Source organism: Hipposideros armiger, unplaced genomic scaffold (assembly GCF_001890085.2).
Source record: "Hipposideros armiger isolate ML-2016 unplaced genomic scaffold, ASM189008v1 scaffold_246, whole genome shotgun sequence".
Taxonomy (NCBI): Eukaryota; Metazoa; Chordata; class Mammalia; order Chiroptera; family Hipposideridae; genus Hipposideros; species Hipposideros armiger.
In genome coordinates, this window is record NW_017731596.1 from 1,598,858 (window position 1) to 1,619,278 (window position 20,421).

At 42.6% G+C, this 20,421-nt stretch overlaps 1 long non-coding RNA gene across 1 annotated transcript in view; it reads left to right on the plus strand.

The window, feature by feature from the left end:
• Nucleotides 1-12,211, plus strand: part of LOC109389860 (uncharacterized) — a 43,208-nt gene extending 30,997 nt beyond the window's left edge. The window contains exons 2-4 of the long non-coding RNA XR_002125471.1: nt 4,596-4,767; nt 8,977-9,211; nt 9,892-12,211. This is a non-coding gene — a long non-coding RNA (uncharacterized LOC109389860). The remainder of the gene's footprint in view (nt 1-4,595; nt 4,768-8,976; nt 9,212-9,891) is intronic.
• Nucleotides 12,212-20,421: the final 8,210 nt, after the last annotated feature.

Consider the following 20,421-nt stretch of genomic DNA (forward strand, 5'->3'; position numbering starts at 1 on the left):
AAAAAAAATAAAAAAATAAAAGAAGTATAATACAAATTGGTATTTGCAAAATAGTCAAGGGAATGTAAAGTAAAGCATAGGGAATATAGTCAATGATATGGTAATAACTATGTATAGTGCCAGGTAGGTACTAGACTAGTCAGGGGGATCACTTCTTAAATTATATAAATGTCTAACTACTATGCTATACACCTGAAATTAATATAAAATAATATTGAATGTCAACTGTAATTGAAAAATTTAAAAAGGGGTGGAGGGTAGTGATGGCGAATAGGAGGTCCAAATTTCCAGGTATAAACAAATAAGTCTTGGGGATGCAATATGCAGCATAGGGAATATAGGCAATAATATTGTGATAGCACATAGTATGTTGTCACATGGTTGCTGGACTTATCATGATGATCACTTCTTTAGGTATATAAATGTTGAATAACTATGGTGTACCCCTGAAACTAATATAATATTGTATGTTAGCTATGTTTTTAATAAAAATCTTTTTAAAAACTTAGAAAACAAACAAAAAGATCCTAGCTCTAAATATAAGAGCTAAAACTGTAAGACTCTTGAGAGGAAGCATGATAGTAAGCCTTTGTGACCAAGGTTGAGGCAAAGCCTTACATACGACATAAAAAACACAATAGACGAAAGAAAAAAAATTGAAACTTGAAACATATCAAAATTAAAAACCTTTAAGCTGCAAACAATACCATCGAGAAAGTGAAAGACAACTCACAGAATGAGAGGAAATATTTGCAAATCATTCATCTGATAAGGAACTTGTGTCTACGAGTATATAGAGAAATTTTAACAACTCAACAATAAAAACAAATGATTGAATTTATAACTGGGTGATTGATCTGACTAGATAGTTCTTCAAAAAAGAATAACAAAACTGGTTAATAAAAACATGAAAAGATGCTCAACATCATTAGCCTTTAGGGAAATGCAAATGAAAAACCACAATGAGATACCACTATACACCCACTAGGATAATTATAATGAAAAAGACAGATAATGACAAATGATATGGAAAAATTGGAACCTTCATACATTATTGGTGATAATTTCAAGTGGTTGAACTACTTTGGAAAACAGTTTTCCAGTTCCTCAAAATGTGAAACATTAAGTTATATGATACAGGAATTCTATTCCTGGGTATATACCCAAGAGAAATGAAAATTTACATTCATGCAAAAACTTGTACATGAATGTTCATAGCAGCATTATTCAAAATAGCCCTAAAGTGGAAACAATCTAAATGCCCACTAACTGATGAATATGTAAAGAAGGTATAATTTATATACCATATTAATAATCAATAAAAGGCAATGAAGTCCTGGTGTATGCCACAATGTGGAGGAACCCTGAAAACATAATGCTAAGTGAAAGCCAGACACAGAGGTCACATAATGTACAATTCTGTTGCCGTGAAATATACTGAACAGGCAAATCCGTGGAGGCAGAAAGTAGATTAGCGGTTGCCTAGGGCCTTGGGCGGGTTCAGGGGAGGGCAGACAAATGATGACGAAAGCATATGGGGCTTCTTTTGGGGTGATAAAAACATAAATTTGATTGTGGTGATCGCACAATTCTGTGAACAAACTAAAAAACGTTGACTTGTACACTCCAAATGTGTGACTTGTTTGACATGTGAATTACATCTCAATAAAGGTGTCAAAAAATATAATCTATATAAATCAGTGATGTAGTATGAGCTTTGATCGCTTTAGAAAAATCATTGACTATAGTAGCATTTGTCAACATAATCACTATTGATATTTTGGGCTAAATCTTACTGGTTGTTGGCGGGGTGGGGTGTGGGGTCCCTCTGTCCTGTGTGTTGTAGGATGTTTAGCTGCATCCTTGGCCTCTACCCACTAGATGCCAATGGCGTCCCTTCTCCCAGTTATGACAACCCAAACTGTCTCTAGACATTGACAAATGTCCCTCGGGGGCAAAGTAGCTCCTGGTGAGAGCCGCCGGATATAGTGTTTAATAGCAGTAATTCAACAAAATACGAAGGCTTCAGCTTTCATTAACGCTTTATATTTTTAGAAGCTTAAACACTTGCCCCTTATTTCTCACAAGGAAACTGAAGAATAGGTTGTTTTTCTTACTTTCAACTCATATCCTGGAGCTCAAGGGGAACCCAGTTAGGAGAGTGATGTAGGACCAGCTGTAACTTTCCATGGATTAGGGTCTGTGTTGAGATCTTTATCTAAGTGCCATGCTTGGGATCCGACTTTACTGAGTGTCCAATAAAGCAGTAAGTTTGCTTGCCACACATTTAGTAGAGAGTCCTCCTAAATAAGAAACTGTTTAAAGATGTAAAAATGCATTAATCTTTTACCAAAGTTGGATTAGCAATAGAATGGATATTATTACTATCTATGCAAAGTAAGGGGGGGGGGAGCAGGATTCCATGGGGATTTAAATGAAAATGTTGCCCTTGAATTTAATTGATTTTGCTAACTTAGCCATTGAACTTATCAATCTGGATTCAAGGAGTTCAACAAAAACTTCCACGATTGGAAAATGCAGAAAGTTGATTTCAAAGTAAAGCAAGAAGGCGTGTAATTTATTCTACAATTCTTTAACACAAAAGCACAAAAGAAACGAATGAGAAAAATTAGCCATGTTGAATCCCCAGGAGAAGCCAGAATCAGAACTGCAAGTCCTGGGGAAAAAAATGAGAAAAATGTGATGGAGAGGGTGTGAATCAGTTACTGATAAAGGGAACACTTAGCTTTCTTTCACAAGGACTTGCAGCTGTGAGAAAATACAAGGGAAGCCACAATCCAGTGTAATGGGAAAGTATCTCAGCTTTACACACACACACACACACACACACACACACACACACACGCGCACACACACACTGCTCATCCCTGAGTCCTAACACTCCTTGTCATGTACTTATTTCATATGACGAAAACTGGATGTTTCATATTCACTCACTTTCCCTCCACAACAAAACACTGAGCTTGCGTGCAAACGAAATATCCCAGCATGCCCCCTTCAGCATCTACAGAGGACAATAGGAGGATGGGGTGGGGGTGGTCTGATTCGCCTTCTGCCTTCCCACATCGCCCCAGGTGGGCTGGACCACAGACAGCATTTCCCAGCTCCTTTGTGTTTCTTGGGGCTTTCTTGCCTCACCCAATGCATATTTCTCCTTTCCAATCTATCCAATTCGAAGAGATAATGCCATCAAAGTCATCTTCCTGTCCCTCCCCCTACACTCACACCCTGATCTGAATATTTTGCCACACTTTTTTTTCATCTTCTTGTGACTAACTTCTACCCTGGAATTTTTCATCTTGAAGTTCTGCCTTCTCTTTCATGCTGAGCCTCCAGTTCCAAAACCCTTGGCCACGTGTGAAGGGAAACAGGAGGTTTCTACCTGCCTAGCTGTTTGTCGGGAGAAACAATTCTGGACCGGTCCTTCTTTGCTTTAGCACTTACCCCTTGGATTGGTCTGTGGTTTGTTTTCTGGAAAATCTCGAACTCCAGTGTTGAGGAAGGAGAGAATAGAAAGTCCTCCATTGGAGTGTGTGTGGGCTCCAGGTGTGCATACCCACTCACCTGTGTGTCTGTGCTGCTACATGTGGAGTGCCAGGTAGAATCAGACCTTCGGTTCATCTGAATTAAGGCACCAGGCCTGTGGCTGTTAAAGACTGCTCTTCTCCGCAGACTTCCGTGTCTCCCAAGGAATTTCTTTCACGTCCTTTGAGTCGACAGGAATTGGACAAACCATTGTCTTAGCACAACCCAGTGCACTGGGCAGCCTAAGGGTGGGACTCTCCCCCTCCACGTTGGAGTTGGCAGTTCAGAGGGGCCTGGAGTTCCCTATCTAAAGAGGAAAGTCCATGCTCTAGCAAAACTGACCATGGTTTATTTTTTAGTTTATTTTGGGGTGGTGCAGGTGGGAGGGCATGTCATTTTTAATCAACCTGGGTGAGCAAAATAAATATTTTGACACCTGCCTTGCCTTTGAGCATGCCATAGGTAGGTCGAGCACACACACTGATTCTTCACACCCCCATCCCTTCGGTTCTACCTGCCCAGCTCAGGTCTCCTCTCCCCCAGCTATGACACAAGATGGCTCAGGGTTTAGTTATTTTCTAATTATCACCAAGGGTTTGATTTCTTCCAGGACTTGGATGGTCTGGAGGAACGAGAGCTAAACCCTGTTCGCAGATAAATTCAGGTTGTACCCAGGACTGCCACCTCTCCCCAACATGGGTGGGTGTGCACATGCGCACGCGCACACACACACACACACACACACACACACACACACACACCCTGGATAAGAAGCCTCACACTCCTTGGCAGGCAGAATAAATGGGCATGACTTCCTGGGAATGAGTCTATCCAGTAAACTTGAGAGTGTTACAACATCACATTTCAAATCGCGCCCTTGTGCACGTATCCAATGGCACTAATTCGGGGTAGTTGTTCCTAGCATTTAGACAACAGTAAGCACGAAGTCGCATATGAGACTCCTAAGCCTAATCTCTGTTGCTTAGTGGTGTTGCCAAATCTGCCCCAGCAATGCCTCAGAGTGCTGAGTACACCCCACTGTCCCCCAGGCTACAGGGGCTGAGCTGTGACCCTGCAGTGCCAGAGGAGATCCATCATGGAGCCGGTATGGACATGAGTTGAAGGAGCCCGTGGCTTCATCCACTGGTCTCGCTGGGAAAGACTTCGAAGAAGATTTTGTTCAGTATTCCTGGACACGAAGAGTGATGACATGACAAGTAGGTCAGTTGCCTTATGATAAGTGGGAAATTTTACCTCCTAGTGAAGGCTAATAATTATATTCCTTTCCATTTCCTCTGAGGTGACAAGTAGATAATTTATTTTTTCATATAAACATTTTTCAAAACTTAAATCATGGCATCCTAAAGAGGCTTGCTGTTGACACTATTATCATCCTCCTATGTGAAGACAGTTCTATAGGAAAAGCAAACACTTCGATCATTCGGTACTTGAATTTTAAACTTTTATTGGGCAAGACTTGGAGGCAAGCTCTAAATAGCCCTCCAGAGATATGAATATAAATTATTTCCAAGTTCAGCTCAGCTACAATAATGTAACTTATTAAGAAGCATTTAATAAAAGTCACACTAAGGAGAAATCTGGTGAAATTTGATTCTGAAAGACCATCTGGGGCTCACCTGTAAATTTCCAGTTTGTTGCAACCATCCGGTTGAACGTTAATTTCTTTGTGCCCTGCTGTGATTAACTGCCATTACTGGATCCCCATCAGTCAGTGAGCAGGTACCTGAACCCCTCCTGGGCCTGTGGGAACTGATGTGAGGTACATGCTCAGATACTCAGAGCAAAGAGAAGAACCAGGTATAGGAGCAGGCCACCACAGAACAGCCTGGCTGTGACAAACCCAGGGGGAAAAGAGGAGGTGACATGAGCTGAACTGTGTCCCCCAAAAGATGGCAAAGTCCTCGGTACCTGTGAACGTGACCTTATATGGACATAGGGTTCTTGCAGATGGTCAAGCTAAGATGAGGTCATTAGGGTGGCACTAAATCCAATATGACTGGTGCCCTTAAAAAGGGAGAAATTTGGACCCAAAAACAGACACACACAGAGGGAAGATGATGTGAAGACCCAGGGAGAAGTTGGCCATCTAGCCAAGGAATGCCTGAGGCTCAGAGAGAAGCCTAAAACAATTTCTCAGAAGGAACCAACCCCACTGACACCTGTGTCTTGGACTTCTAACCTTCAGAACTGTGAAACACTACATTTCTATTGTTTAAGTCACCCAGTTTGTAGCAGCCCCAGGAAATGAATTTTGGAGGCAAGTGTCTTTTACCAGCCTGGGTCCCTGCCCCAGCTGGTGAGCTCAGTGGCAGTGCTCTCGGGTGCTTCTTAAAAACAGCTGGTACCTGGGCCACTCTTCTGGGGCTCAGGCCTGAGCGAAGGGCAGGACTTCAGGGAGGGGCTTTATCTGTGCCACGTAAACCCTGCCCTAGGTGAACAGAATGGGACACAAAGGCCCGTGACATACTTGTCTTTTTTCAGTGTATTTATACACAGTACACAATTATCATACCCTCTCCGAGAAAGCGCTTACTAGATGACTACTCCAGGTAAACAGGACATTTTCAGGGCCCTGTCTAGACTCCCCTTTTTCTCCTTCGTGATGGTTACTGAATTGGTCCCAGAGGTCATTAAGTATGTCCTCTGTGCTCAGGAGAGGGCTCATAAATGCATTCACTTGAGGATATTGATTATTGGTTCTCAAATTCTAATGTTCATAGAAACCTTCTTGGAGGGTTTGCGAAAATTCAGATTCCCAGACCTACAGAATCAGAAGCTCTGGGGGTGGCACTTAGAACTCTCCGATTAATCATCCTCCATTCCCACCCCGCCCCCAGAAGACTGACACAGGCAACTTGATCACCCCTCTTCAAGAAACACTGTTGCAAATGACTGATTCGAGTGAGTGTCTTTCCCTCTGTGATAGCTGCATTTTCAGAACCAATACAATGTCTGTAGATTAAAGCCAAAGGAATGAAGATCTAACTGTGGAAAGTTAGACTTTTGTGAGTTGGGTAGTGGAGACACTTCCTCAGATGGCTTCTCAGCGAGTCTGGGCTCATTCCTCCAGTAAATGGTCCACGTGTCATTTCAGTCCATGTGTCTTTTTGATACCCTCGTGTAGAGGATGGTCTCCTACAAGGGTGGCTGTCAGTCTAAATCAGGATACACAAGGGCAGCCGTGACACTCTGTGAAGGGAGCCATGAAATATTGATATATTTAATTCCATTTGGAAACGCTGTGCCTGCACCAGATACAATGTGACTTTATTATATGCAATACAAAGTAACAACCAGAATACGCTGAAAGCACGTTGCCACCTCAAGCATGAGTGACTATTTCTGAATGAGTCTATGGCTCATCCTTTGCCATTTGGTGATTCATTTTCTCACAAGCCAGCAAGTAGTAACAGATGCCCAAACTGCATGAAATGCAGTGGAGAAAGTTTTAAAGTGCAAAGTTGTGACCCAGTCGTTTTATCTTTTCTGTAAATTGATAAATTTATATCTTGTTGAAGGAGCACCTCAGATCAACTCTAAGGTTGGATTGGAGATTCTTTTTTCTTGAGGAAATCCACTTCCTCCAAGCCTTAAAATTATGTGCAAGGAATCCCTAAATGGATATTAGTTCTTACGTGTGTATGTGGGTTGGGGGGGGGGAAGGGGGGTGTTATATATAAAAAAATTACCACTGAGTTTTTTCCAGTGACATAGAATATTTCAAAGATGTTATCTAGAATTCTTAAGCATGTGGTAAATAGAAGTGTTTAAGTGGCATAAAACTAAAATTTCAAAGAATACAGGGAAATAGCAGCTTTCAATTATGCATAGCTAAGAATATTCTATTCATTTTATTTTTATATTCTTTATATATTTTTATAATCTTGTATTTTACATTTTGTTATGTATATTTCTTTACCTATAATAAAATTTACATTTTATAGTTACATACTCCATATTTTATATTGAAACAAATCTGGATATGTTTTAGAGCACCCTGCAAAATTCAAATACATGTTTTAGGAAAAAACTCTACATTTCAAAGAAATATTACATCTGCATTGGGTATCCTAGGGAACCAGCTACTCAGATACTAAAATACAAAAATATGATTAAATTAAGTGGAAAAGCACAGGACAGATATGAACAGAGTATAAATACAATTTGTAGAAAAGGAAAACAATATTTATGCATCAGAAAACCGTAATCTTTGATGGTAGAATTGGATGATTTTTATTTTCTTCTACATGCCATATTTTTCATATTTTCCACATTTTCCACAACAAACATGTGTATTACTTACATAATCAGAAAAATATATATTTATATATATATACAATTCTCTGCCAAATTTTCCATGCAGTTTCCTATTTACTTAATCACGTTTGTAAATCTGTTTTCTACTTGATGTTATAAGCTCCTGATAAAACTGTAAACAAAGCTTTTCAGGACTCAGCAACCCCGGTTTGCCAAGGGAACACCATTTTCCATCTTCAGATCTGTTATTATAGTTCTGCTTATGGTCTGGGTCTCTAATTCTGTTTGCATTATTCCCTGCAGACACTCCTCCAGCTAAAAGCACATTCATGTATGTGGGGCTCTTTCATCATATAGTGAGTAATTGATGTTAGTTCCAAGGAACTTTTTGAGACAGTCTCGGAAATATTTGCTCTAGTGTTTGGAAATTACAAAGTGTTTGATCCCGTTTAAGCTTTCTACGTTGTGGGACATGACTGCAGAGTTCAAGAGTGTGTCTCTCTTGGCAAGGTAGAAAATGTGAGCTCACCCAGAGAGTAAGGAGGAGTGAGTACATTGGAACCCCCCAAATTCTGGTACCTGTTTATCATGCCAGGCGCCAGGCCCTGATTCTCTCTGCTCCCGGGAGCTTGCTTAGAAGCAGTGGCAGTGGCTGCATTTGGCTGAGGTTTTATAGGTATTTCCTATTTTAGGAAAGATGGTTGAAATCAACTGGAAAAACAAATTCCTTTTACCTCCTCTTGAGACTTTCATTAAGAGTGTTTATTCTTGGAATGACGGGGATTAAGTGAGAAGGTATTTCAGATGCTGGTCAGGGCCAGATGCTGAGATGCTGGCTTTCAGCTCGTGATGAAATTATAAAATGCTCACTTGTGTAAGAGCTGTTTAACCCCTCCTAGTTAGGGTTCTCGCTAACTAAGAGCAGGTTTCCTTAGTGACATTTGTGAATCACGGGTTGGTAGGCTTTTCTCTCGCAAAATTCTTTTAGGACAATTGTTTTCAACAATTCTTACAGTTTTAGATGAGAGAAATGAGGATTTCTTCCCATTTGGAGAGGGTGAATCCAAACCCAAAAGGGGAGGTGAGTTTCCAGGAGGCAAAGCATGGCCGAAGTTGACAACTTAGAGGATGGACCATGTCTTCTCTCTCCAGACACTGGTTGGTGCCACTGCACACTTACCCACACCCAGAGTGCTTGCACGCTGGCCTGAAGTTTCCTGTAATGTCAGCATCACCATTGTCACCTGGGACCAATCCTGTTCCAAAATCAGAGTCCCCCAAGAGGGGAGAGGGTGCCCGCTGCCACTGAATATCTCTTCTGTGAAAAGGCTTCATGCAAGTTCATTTCTTCAACACACTCAACCTGACTTTGAGGCTGACACTGCAGGTGAGTAAACTGAGACTCCGAAGTTAAGGAAAAGTCAGTCATGTTTGTAGATGGCAGAAGTGAAGTTCAACCAAAGGTTGTCCTGAAGCCTGGGGTATTTTCCACGTACCACGCTACCTTCCCCCCATCCCTTGCCTTTTAAATAGAAATAAAGGGAAACTGAGAGAAGGATAAACAGACAAGAGAGGAACTAACTGCCAGACAGTTGGTTGGTTTTGCTTCATCTAAACATAAATCCTGAAGGTTCTTCTTTGCCCGTTCAAAGCTAAGAGCCTTAAACAAGGGTTTGAGTAGATTGGTCGTAGCTGTGCCCGAGTTGTGTACACACAGGACCTGTCCAAGAATCAGAGCAGTAGGATTGTTGGTCTGTACAGAAGGAGGGCCCCATCCATACTTCACATGGCAACGTTCTCCTGAGACCAAACCTGGAACAGAGATTTGTTGATTACCAAGTACCAGAGTTATTATTATCATCACTATTGTTTTTACAAAATCTGGCCTTTGCAGAGGTGCAGTAAGAAAAGCAGCCAGAAATTTCTTCTACGCAACTCGAAAGGGAAGGAAATCATTAATTTGGTTCCTCTAAGCAAGTAGTCCTAATTGATGAAGACTCAAAATATACAGTCTGGATTTTTTCACTTGATCGAATATGCAAGTAATTAACTGTTTCTTTATCTTAGAGCCAAAATAACTAGAATGAAGTCGGACAGAAAAGCTCAGCAGCTCTGAGTTCCTCGACAAGCCACGATTCTCCGTGAGGAACAGAGGACCTGGGCTAGGCACCCCAACTGAATCTTTTATGGCCATACCCAAGCCTGGACACACAGCGACACAAAATCTTTCATTTCCTATGTAGAATTCACATGTGAAACACAAAATATGTTTAATAAGCCTGGGTCCTGGGAGCCAGCATTGGGTACAGGAGGGGCTTCCCTGTGGGCTATGGAACTAAAAAAAAAAGGAAGTTGAAAGAGGGACAAGGGTGGTGGTTGTTTTGAGATGTGGGTGGAGAGAAAGACCCCTGCACAAAGGTAAAATGATTTGTCCAAAAGACAACAGTAAGCCAGGGAATTTCAAATCACCTAGACGCTCCAGGGCAACTGACACAGCAATACCCAGTGCAGGGGGTTAAATAGTGCTCCCCAAAAGTCATGTTCGCCTGGGACCAAAGAAGCATGGAACCGTATTTGAAAACAGGGTCTTTGCATAGGTAGTTTGTTAAGGATCCAGATGAGCTCGTACTGGATTAGCATTGGCTCTCAATCCAGTGACTGGTACCCTTGAAGAAGAGACGACACAGAGAGACACACATAAGAGAAGGTCATATGAAGATGGAGCAGAGCCTGGCACGGTGCAGCTACAAGCCAAGGGACGCCAAGGATGGCTGACAGCAAGCAGAGGCTGGAGGAGGCGAGGAAGCAACTTCCCTGGGGCCTTCAGCGGGAGCGTGGCCCTGCTGACACCGTGATTTTGGACTTCTGGCCTCCTGCAATAAAAGAATACATTCCCATTGTCTTCAGCCACTAGCTTTGTGGGAATTTAGAGAGAGAGCTTTTCTCAGAAGCCTCAAGGAAACCTGAGAGTCAGAAGCTGTTCGAACACTGAGCCAGTTCAGACATTATAATGGTTAGAAAGAAGGCTGAAGGAAGATCAAAACATTTAAATAAAGATGGGCTTGATTGGAGCAGAGTGGCATACCCTCTGACATGTCACTGGAGGAAGCTCTCAGACTCTCATAGGCTCTAAGCAAAGTTAGACCACCAGAGGGTTTCACTGTGACTTAATATGCTATCTTTCTCATTAAGAAAAGAATCCTACCCAGAAAACGAGGAAAGGCCTAACAGGAGTCATAGCTTGACTACAATGGCAGGAAGTGGATATACTTGAGGGATTACTGGTAACTCTTTATTTTGACAAAGTTGAAGCCATAAAGCTCCTTGACCCCCTAAACATTTTAGAATTTCCTGAACATAGCGCAATGGCCAAAACTGGAAAATTTAACATTAATACAATGCTTATCTAACCCATTGTCTATGTTCAAATTTTGTCAGTTTTCCCCATAATATCATCTCTAACTATTTTTTCCCCTCTGGCCAGGACCACGCATTGCATCCAGTTGTCATGTCCCCTGAGACTCCTTTAATCTCAAACAATTCCTCAGCCTCGCTTAGCCTTTCATGACCTTTATAGTTTTGAAGAATAGGGGCCAGTAATTTTGTAGAATGTCCCTCAATTCAGGTTCGTCTAATATTTCTTCGTTATGAAGTTTAAGTTATTCATTTTGGGCAGAAAAACCACAGAAATAACATTCTGTGCTTTTCTGGGTATCATAGCATGAGACACATGATGTCGACCGGCCCCAATATTACTTGTTATACTTCATCGCTTGATTGAGAGGACATGCACTAATGTCCCCTTGTTACGTTACTCTGTTTCTCTGCTTAGACATGGAGAAGAAATTTCTCAACGTGAGTAGAAACATAAACTTCACATAGCAGCTTTGCAGCCTCTACAGGAAGATGGCCGAAGGCATAGGGGAGGAATTGGAGAGAAACGCTTCCTACTACGGAGAGGAGATTGCCTTCTGAGGAGAGCTGTGCAGCAGCTGTGACAACTGGTGTGTTTTCTCATAAGGACGATGCTGTCGGTGAAATGAGACGAACTATATCAAATCCTGGGTACACTGGTGTGCTCACTCAGTGCAGCAGAATCACGGCATGACACCAGGGTTTGACATGTTACCCGTAAGCTGGATGACAGACCTTCATTCACTACTTAAGTTCAGGGACACCCCTCCTTGAAACATGCCCCATTAGCAAGCCTCTACATTCGGCAGGATCCCAGTCTCGGCTATTAGAGCCTGAAGTTTTCTTCGTCAAATTCCTGCCTCCTGGGGATGGAGGCAAATAACCCTGAGACATGCAGTTTCCACCCTTCCGCTGTTCTTTCCCCTGGAAGGGCAGCCCATCAGTCCTGCGGAGTCGCCCTTTTTTTTTTTCTGTGTAAGCTGTCTTCTACTCCTCTACTTAGGACATCATCTACCTCTGCAGTCTGCCACCCTCCTTTGTCCCTTTTCTCCATATCTACTCGCCATAGCTTAGTCCAGGGCCAACTCATCATCCACTCAGATTCTTGCAATACCCTCTGAGCAGGTGGCCACACCCCCAGGTCCACCCACCCCCATTTCTAACCTCTTGTTACACTGCCACCAGGGTAACCTTCCAAAAGCACGTATGCATTATGGCCTTGGGAGCTCTGCTCTCAGAAGACTGCTGTCCGCCTCTGTCGCCAGGGATCATAAATGGAGATTTATCAATATGACAAAGAGAAAATTTGGTAAGTCTGTCAGGGGCTCCCTTTTCTATCAGTCCCAAATCCAATCTTCTTGGGATGCCTTTATGGTCCCAGCTGAGGCTGCAGCCTCAGGTCTTACCACTCCTTGTGGAATTTCATGCTCTTCCCACCTTCATCTGGACGAACCCTCCGAGTTTTCCCGGCTCTGTCCTGTCTCTGAGCCTTCACTCATCATTTTCCCCACACCTAGAAAATCCTTGCTTCTCATCTTCACCCACATAACACTTACACCTCTCACTGTATCAATTCAGGGTCTCTGGCTTTCAGAAGGACTTTCTTGGGGCCTCAGCAGACTTAAGTGTGCCTCTCATGTTCCCCCCTCTCTGTATCCCTCTCCGGTCCCTCTCTGTGACCCTCTAAGTTTCTTACTATACTGCATTTAAGTTGTTCTTGAGTTGTCCAACTCGCTTTTCAGATGAGAAGCCTCTTGTGTTACTATTCACTGTATCCTTCGACTTAGCACATCACTGCTCCCGGGGTGCGACTTTCCTTGGATCTGTGTAAGTATGTGGGGGAGCCCTGGTTTGAGCATTAGCAGGGAAGAGTGAAGACGTGTTCACATACGCCTGATAAAGGGTTGGGTAGTCAAGAAGGCAGCTGACAGGAAAGATCAAAGAGTCTCCTGGGGGGAAATTCAAACTGTAGGAGAGGCTACGAGAGTTTGGTTTTATGCTCTTATTTGTTAAACGGATGGCCTTCTACTTTTCAAAAGACTTAGATAAGAGGCTGGTGGGGATAGGGTGGAGGGCGGACTGCACTGGGAGAAAGCTGGGAGATGGGAAAGCACTTGTGTTGTCTGCAGGGTCTCTGAGGATAAAGGCTTTCCTCCTGGGTTACTCTGTCCTGCCACACAGCCACGCACACCTGCACACACCCTCCCTTCTAGCACACTCCTAGCCGGGTCTCGTATCCTCTCGAAGCCCTGTTTTCTTTGTTTGGAGTGACTAGCAAGGAGCCTGGAACACAGTAAGCGTTCCTTAAAGAGCATCACTATTCTTCTTATCTCACTTCAAGGAATGAGAGGCTGAGATTCATTCCTTAACACATGAGAATCATTATTTACATGCAACAGTGACTGAGGTGGGTTAATGGATGTACACAGACATGACCAACTATTTGATGGAACTGCAGAAAAAGGACCACCAAGGCTACACCACAGAAAGCTCCTCTGCAGGTCCCTGCAGTAGTTAAAGTAGAGTGGATGCCCTGCCTGGGAGGCTGTGGCGGTGATAAAGTGTCCTTTTATCCAGGTCAGGACAAAGTCCAGTCCCCCGCCATCTCTTCATATCAGCCTCTGGGGGTGGCAGTGGCCGCTGCTGCTTCTGCCATCGGAGGATCTGATTCTCCATCTCCGTCGTTAGAAACCACACATGGAGCTATCAACTGAGGGTGAGCACTTGGCACATCTCTCAGCAGGTACACGTTTAGTAAGCTCCAAGAACAAAGAGGAGTAGGTGAAAATGCCAAAAATGGCATTCCATTGCCCCTTCACCACTCCGGTCATTGTATTAGCCAATTAAAAGGCAATCCCTGGCTGAAAGTGTGACTCTTATCATCACTTTTAAAATTTTAATCTATTTCACAGAAAATTTTTCTTAAAGTACCTTGAGGAATTTTATTATAAGAAATTTAAAAAACAAACAAACTATGCTGTAGAGGGAGAAATAACACTATATACCCTTCAGGCAACCAAAAAGAAAATCATTGCCCACGTTTTCATTTTTCAATGGCATTTTGTTTTATTGTTTTATTATTGTTTGGGGTTCAAAAAACTGTCCTTAAAATTTAAGGCAGCTTCTCTCTACTCAGAAGTACAAGAATGAATTCAAAACAATTTTAGTATAGCTTTCTAATGATTTTCTTATGGTTTGGTCCAGCCATCAAACAAAGGACATTATAATTGTTAATAAGGGACCATGCAGTTCTTGTGTTAAAGGTTACCTTTGGTCTTATTAACTTAATACTTAATTAGTATTTTCTGTTTTGTTTATTAATAACATCATAAATGGTAATTTTTATAAAAGAAAACATTATTTGAATGAGTTTCTACTAATAATATATAAGTTCAAATTGAGTGACAACAAAGACGTTTATGCCAGATGATGTCATATGAGGGGAGCACCAAGAATATTAGTGTTTAATACTTAATGAACATGCATCATACCTCTGCATGGTGCTATATGCTCTGCATTTATTTATTTGTTTGTTTGTTTGTCTATTCCTCATAGCAACCCTATCAGATGGGTAGTATGTATAATTGTTAACATTTTATAGATAAGAGAAGTGAGGCTTAAGAAGTTTAAGAAACTTGCCAAATATCACAGGTTAAAAAGAAAAAAAAAGTGTATTGAGTGCCCATGTGACATGCTGGTCATTGTGTTAGACATTTAAACTCCTTCCCGCCTCTCCCCATTTATCCCTTCTTCCTCATTCCTCCTCCCCTTTCTCTCTTGGTTTTTTTTCTTCCATTCCTTCTTTCCTTTCTTGTAACAAATATTTATTGAGTAACTGCAATGTGTCTAGCATGTTTTCAGACACAGGATGCTAGCGTGATTAACAAGACAGAGAAGGATCTTGCTCTCATGGTATTGATTCTCTTACAGAGAGAGTCAGATTATGTGTAATTAAGTGAATAGGAGCAAAGCGGATGGTAGCAAGTGCTATGAATCCAGCCACATAACAGAACCACTGGATGGCTACGTCATACTAATGAGTCAGGGCTAGCCTTTGCAGTGGCACTTGAATGGCAAGAAGAAACCACGGTGGGATGGCCAGAGGGAAAGGAATTTCAGGTGGGGGGAGCCACATTTAATCCTCTCAGGAACCCTGTGAAATAAGAATTATTAATCTCATTAAAAAGAACAGTGGGTGTGCTGAACTATATTAAAATATCCAAAGTCACAATTGTGAAATCAGTATGCTGTAGTGCTGGTGCCAATCACAAGCATGTCTAATTCTGAAGTGTTGTTTTTGCCATCATATAAAACTACTGCCCATTTGATTTGAGGGACACACACACACACACTCTACATGTATAAAGGGTATGTGGAAAGTGGAAAGATGTAGGAATATGGCCGTGTGTACGTGCATGGTGAGTGTGTTTCCTTGTATCTATAATAGTAACTACAGATGCTTGGTCCAATGATATCACTATTTGTAAAACTTGAAAACATTTTTCACCTCACATCTGTCCACATGCTTGACCTGCCTTTAATATCTGCCTCTTAGAGAAAATGTCACACACAGATAAAGCTAAAAAAAAGTCAGCAAGGCTGGAGCTATTAAAAAGAATAGCACTTGTAAAGAAATAGCAAGTTAGCAAGAAAAGAATTTATTTACAAATCTCTACCTCACCTTTCTTCATGCATAATAGCTCTTTTATATTCCAAGTGAAAAATAGTGTAGTGCTGGGTCACTTGCTTAAATATTTGTTTCCTGACAGGAAAATGCCTAAATTATTAATAGACAAAGGAGTTCACTTTTCTTTGAGAAAAACAGGCAAAGAACCTTTATAACCTCCTAAAGCTCAGGAAAGTAGAGAAGGTTCGCCTTGAAGCACGAGGCATAAGACCAAGAGCTCTCTGGATGGCCATTCCAGGATCAAATCGTCTCGAAGGCATCGACAAACATATGAAGCACCACTTATGCTTTTACGTTTGTGAATTTTTCCATTAGAGGATATTGGCAGCTTGTAACAACCAGGCATTTTACGCGGAACACTGCCTATTGTTCTGTTTTGTCTGGTAAAATCTTTTCCATCCTTTTCTCTTTCAGCTTATACTAAAAATCTGTAAGATGGGAGAAAAGCCAAGATGTGCTGCTTTTCCTTTGGGAAGAAGTTTTTACTACTCAGAAAGATTTTCCAAAAAGTTTCTGATGGAATTCAATCAGAGTCAAGATTTATCATCTGCACGTCGCCTTTGCATTCTGAAGTTTGGGGATCGGAGTAGTGCATGTAGAGAAGAACGTATAACCAAAATGACCCTACCAGTTTGCTTGATGATGATGGTGATGATGGCGTCGATTTTATGTTGGAGCAGTTTATGATTTATAGCACCATTGAGGGGAAAGGGTAGAGATTTCCCATACACACCCTGCTCCCACACATGCAAGCCTCCCCTATTATAAACACTCCCCACCACAGTGATACATTTGTAACAATCGCTGTATCATTGACCCGTCATAATCACCCAAAGTCCATAGGTTACCTTACTGTTCAGTCTTGGTATTGTGCCTTCTGTGGGTTTGGACAAATGTGTGATGATATAAATCCATCATTATAGTATCACACAGAATGGTTTCCTGCCCTAAAAATCCTCTGTGTTCCCCCTGTTCATCCCTTCTCCCTCACTCCCCCAACACATGGGAACCATTGATCTTTTCACTGTCTCCATAGTTTTGCTTTTCCCAGAATGTCATAGAGTTGGAGTCATACAGTATGTAGCCTTCTCAGATTGGCTTCTTTCACTTAGTCACATCCTCTATGTCGTTTCATGGCTTGATAGCCCATTTCGTTTTAGCACTCAAAAATATTCCATGGTCTGGATGGACCACAGTTTATGTATCCACTCACCTACTGAAGGACACCTTGGTTACTTCCTAGTTTGGGCAATTATAAATAAAGCTGCTACAAACATCCCACCTGTGTGCAGGTTTTTGTGTGGACAAGTTTTCACCAATTTCTTTGAAACTGTGGACTTTATTATTCATGGACCGTGAATCAACAGATCAGGAGATGGCTACTGTTACAAAGATATGTTACTCACAGTTCCCGAGAAGAGGGGGCACACCTACCCATGCAGGACCGAACCAGGAAGCACCAGGGTCAGTCAGGGGGCAGAAGGAGTGAGGGAAAAACACAGGCAGATGCCTTATTGTGGTTTATGTGGGAAGGTATGGGTGAGGCCAGGTAAACAGACCAGGCAGGTGCAGGGCTGCCCAGTTTGGATAATTTCACTAGGTTATGGGGTATAATGGCTGTCTCTAGTTGTTTGGTACCTGACCCTAGGTTGATGAAGAGCAGAGGAAAATTGCCCCTCAGAGACAGATAGAGAAGATGTCTGGAGTACAGGCTCTGGATTGGTTAGCTTACATAGGAAAGGCACAAGCTTAGGCGAGTTATTTGCTATTAAGATTTAGCTAGCCCTGGGAGAGGCAGTCTCTCCCCAGTCAACAAGGCCCCAGATGCCAGAGCATCAAGAATACAATAAGAGTACAATAAGAAAATAGAGTAATACACAACTTAGCATAAAATGAAACGAAAGTATATTAGTTTTCTATTGCCGTACAACAAATTACCAGAGACTTAGCGACCTAAAACCACAAAAGTTTCTATCTGCGCGTGGCCTTGGGCCAGGGACCCAGGCACAGAGTAGCTGGGTCTTCTGCTAACAGTTTCCTCAGGCTGAAATCAACCAGTCAGCCAGCACTGCAACTGCATCTGAAACTCTTTCAAAGTTACTGGTTGTCGGCAGAATACAGTTCCTTGCAGTTGTAGAACTAAGGTCCTGTTTTCTTGGTGGCTATAGGCCTGGGGATTCTCTCAGTGGCTACGGGCCACTCTCAGGTGCTAGCTTTGTGGACCCCTCACCAGGCAGCTCAAACATGGCTGCTTGCTTCTTCCAGGCCAACAGGAGCATGTCACTCTCAGATTCCTGTCTCAGACCTGAAGACCCTAAGAACTCAGCTGATTAAGTCATGCCCACTCAAGACAATAGCCTTTTCATTAACTGTTTAGGGACCTTCACTGCAACTGCAAAAATCTCTTTTGCCGTCTTTTGTAACGCAATCACAGAAATAATACCCTCTCATATCCACAGGCTTGCCTCATACTCAAAGGAGGGGATTATCAAAGACTTGGGTCATTGTGGGTCATCTTAGAATACTGCCCACCACAGAAGAAAATTACCCCTCTGGATACAAAATTAAAAACAAGTTGTCAGAAAGGTTTTTCTCCTTTCTGTTTGGGATGTTTTCTATACTTGAAATGGATTGACTATAGAAAATTAGTGTCAAGTAGTATACGGTCCCCTAGCAGAAGGAAGGGACACTCTCTTTGAAAGACTGCCTAATGCTTACGACTCATCCTTGGGTCCAGCCTTAACACCACCAACAATGCACATATCCCAGAAGGTTGGTGGGGGGCCCCTGGAAGGTTTGCCCCGTGGCTTTGGTACATATGAGCATCAATACACTAAGCAACAGCTGAAATGTTCTCCCATTAAGGGATTTGGATGCTGCTATGGACTGAATGTTTGTGTCCACCCAAATGCAGATGCTGAAGCCTAAGACTCTAATATGATGGTATTGGAGGTGGGGCTTTGGAGAGGTAATTAGGTCGTGAAGGTGGAGCCCTTGGGAACGGAATTAGTGTCTTATAAGAAGCGACAGAGGTCTGTCTCAGCCTTGTGAGGACACAATGGGAAGATGGTTGTCTGCAAACCAGGAAGCCAGCCCGCACCAGAAATGAGATCTGCTGGGACCTTGATATGGGACTTTCCAGCCTCCAGAACTGCGGGCCACCAATGCTTGTTGTTTAAGCCACCCAGTATTCTGTGACAGCAGCCCAAGCTGAGACAGGTGCTAAGGGTGTACTTAAGGAAACAGACATCAGAGAGCGTGTGAAAGATGTGGTCTGAGTGGGGCGGCCCTTCTTTTCTTTCTCTAAAATTCCCAGACATGCATCCTCCAACTCCATAAATTATCTACACTCTGGAGTTTGACGGTCAGACACCATGGATTTTCAAGCTGTCTACTGCTAAGAATCATTTAAAGGTGGTAGAAAAGGAAATAGGGGAGGACTGGGGAGTGTTCAGTTCATGTCTGTATTTATTACGCAGAAGATTTAGAATTTTAATCTTTCTCAGCTTTGCTTCCAGGACTCTAGGGCCTCCATGTAACTGCTGCATTCAAAGTGTGGAATGTTATTGTAGGCTATTTCTGAAATCTCCTATAAAGAATATTAAATGAGGTAGAGACAAGGCGTGTTTATTTATTAGACATGCCTGAATGGTCCTTCCCAAATGGCATTGTCTCTCTCACTCCATCCTTAAGCCAATCTAAGAGGCTGTTTCATGACTAATCATAAATAATTTGGGAATATTAGGTCAACCAATGCTGGGCCCAATTCAGAGGTTTAAGAAGGGTGACTTCAATTTCAAAAGTTTTTATTGATTCCAGAGTTATCAGACTCAACCAGTGGTTCTCTGTAGGGGATAATTTTGCCCCTGAGGGAACACTTGGCAGTGACTGGAGGAATTTTGGGGTGTCACAACTAGGGAGGTGCTCCTGGCATTTGTGATGGAGGCCAGGGTAGCTGTTGACACCCTACAGTGCACAGGAAACCCCCAAGACAAAGACTTATTAATCAAAAATGTCAACAGTGCTGAGGTCAAGAACCCTTGGGCTAAGCCAAACCCTTGGGCCTGCCCAATGTTGTGTTAACACCATCAAGTCAGAGCTAGTCCTGTCTGTGACCCCAAGACATGGGGAGACTTTCTAGACTGTGGGTGCTTCGGCCCCTCTTCATGCCTCTTTCCCAAGGAAGTACAAATGCCCCCTGCTCCCCAGTGTCAGCTGCCTGTGAGCCTGTCCTGTAGAAAACTCAAGACGTCAGAGCTAGAGCCCAGCCCTCCACAGGCGCTCCAGGTAAGACACGGACAAGGCCCAGCTGGGGACCCAGAGGCACCATTGCTTACCTTGAGCCCTAGGTCTGCTGACCTTGAAGGGTACCTGGGAAAAAAGCAACAGCCTAGTTCACCTGGTTAGCATCCTTTCAACACTGCATTCCTGTCACTCAGCAAATCCTGACAAAACATGGCATGTGTTCCTGATATTTATTTTCAGGAGAAAAAAAT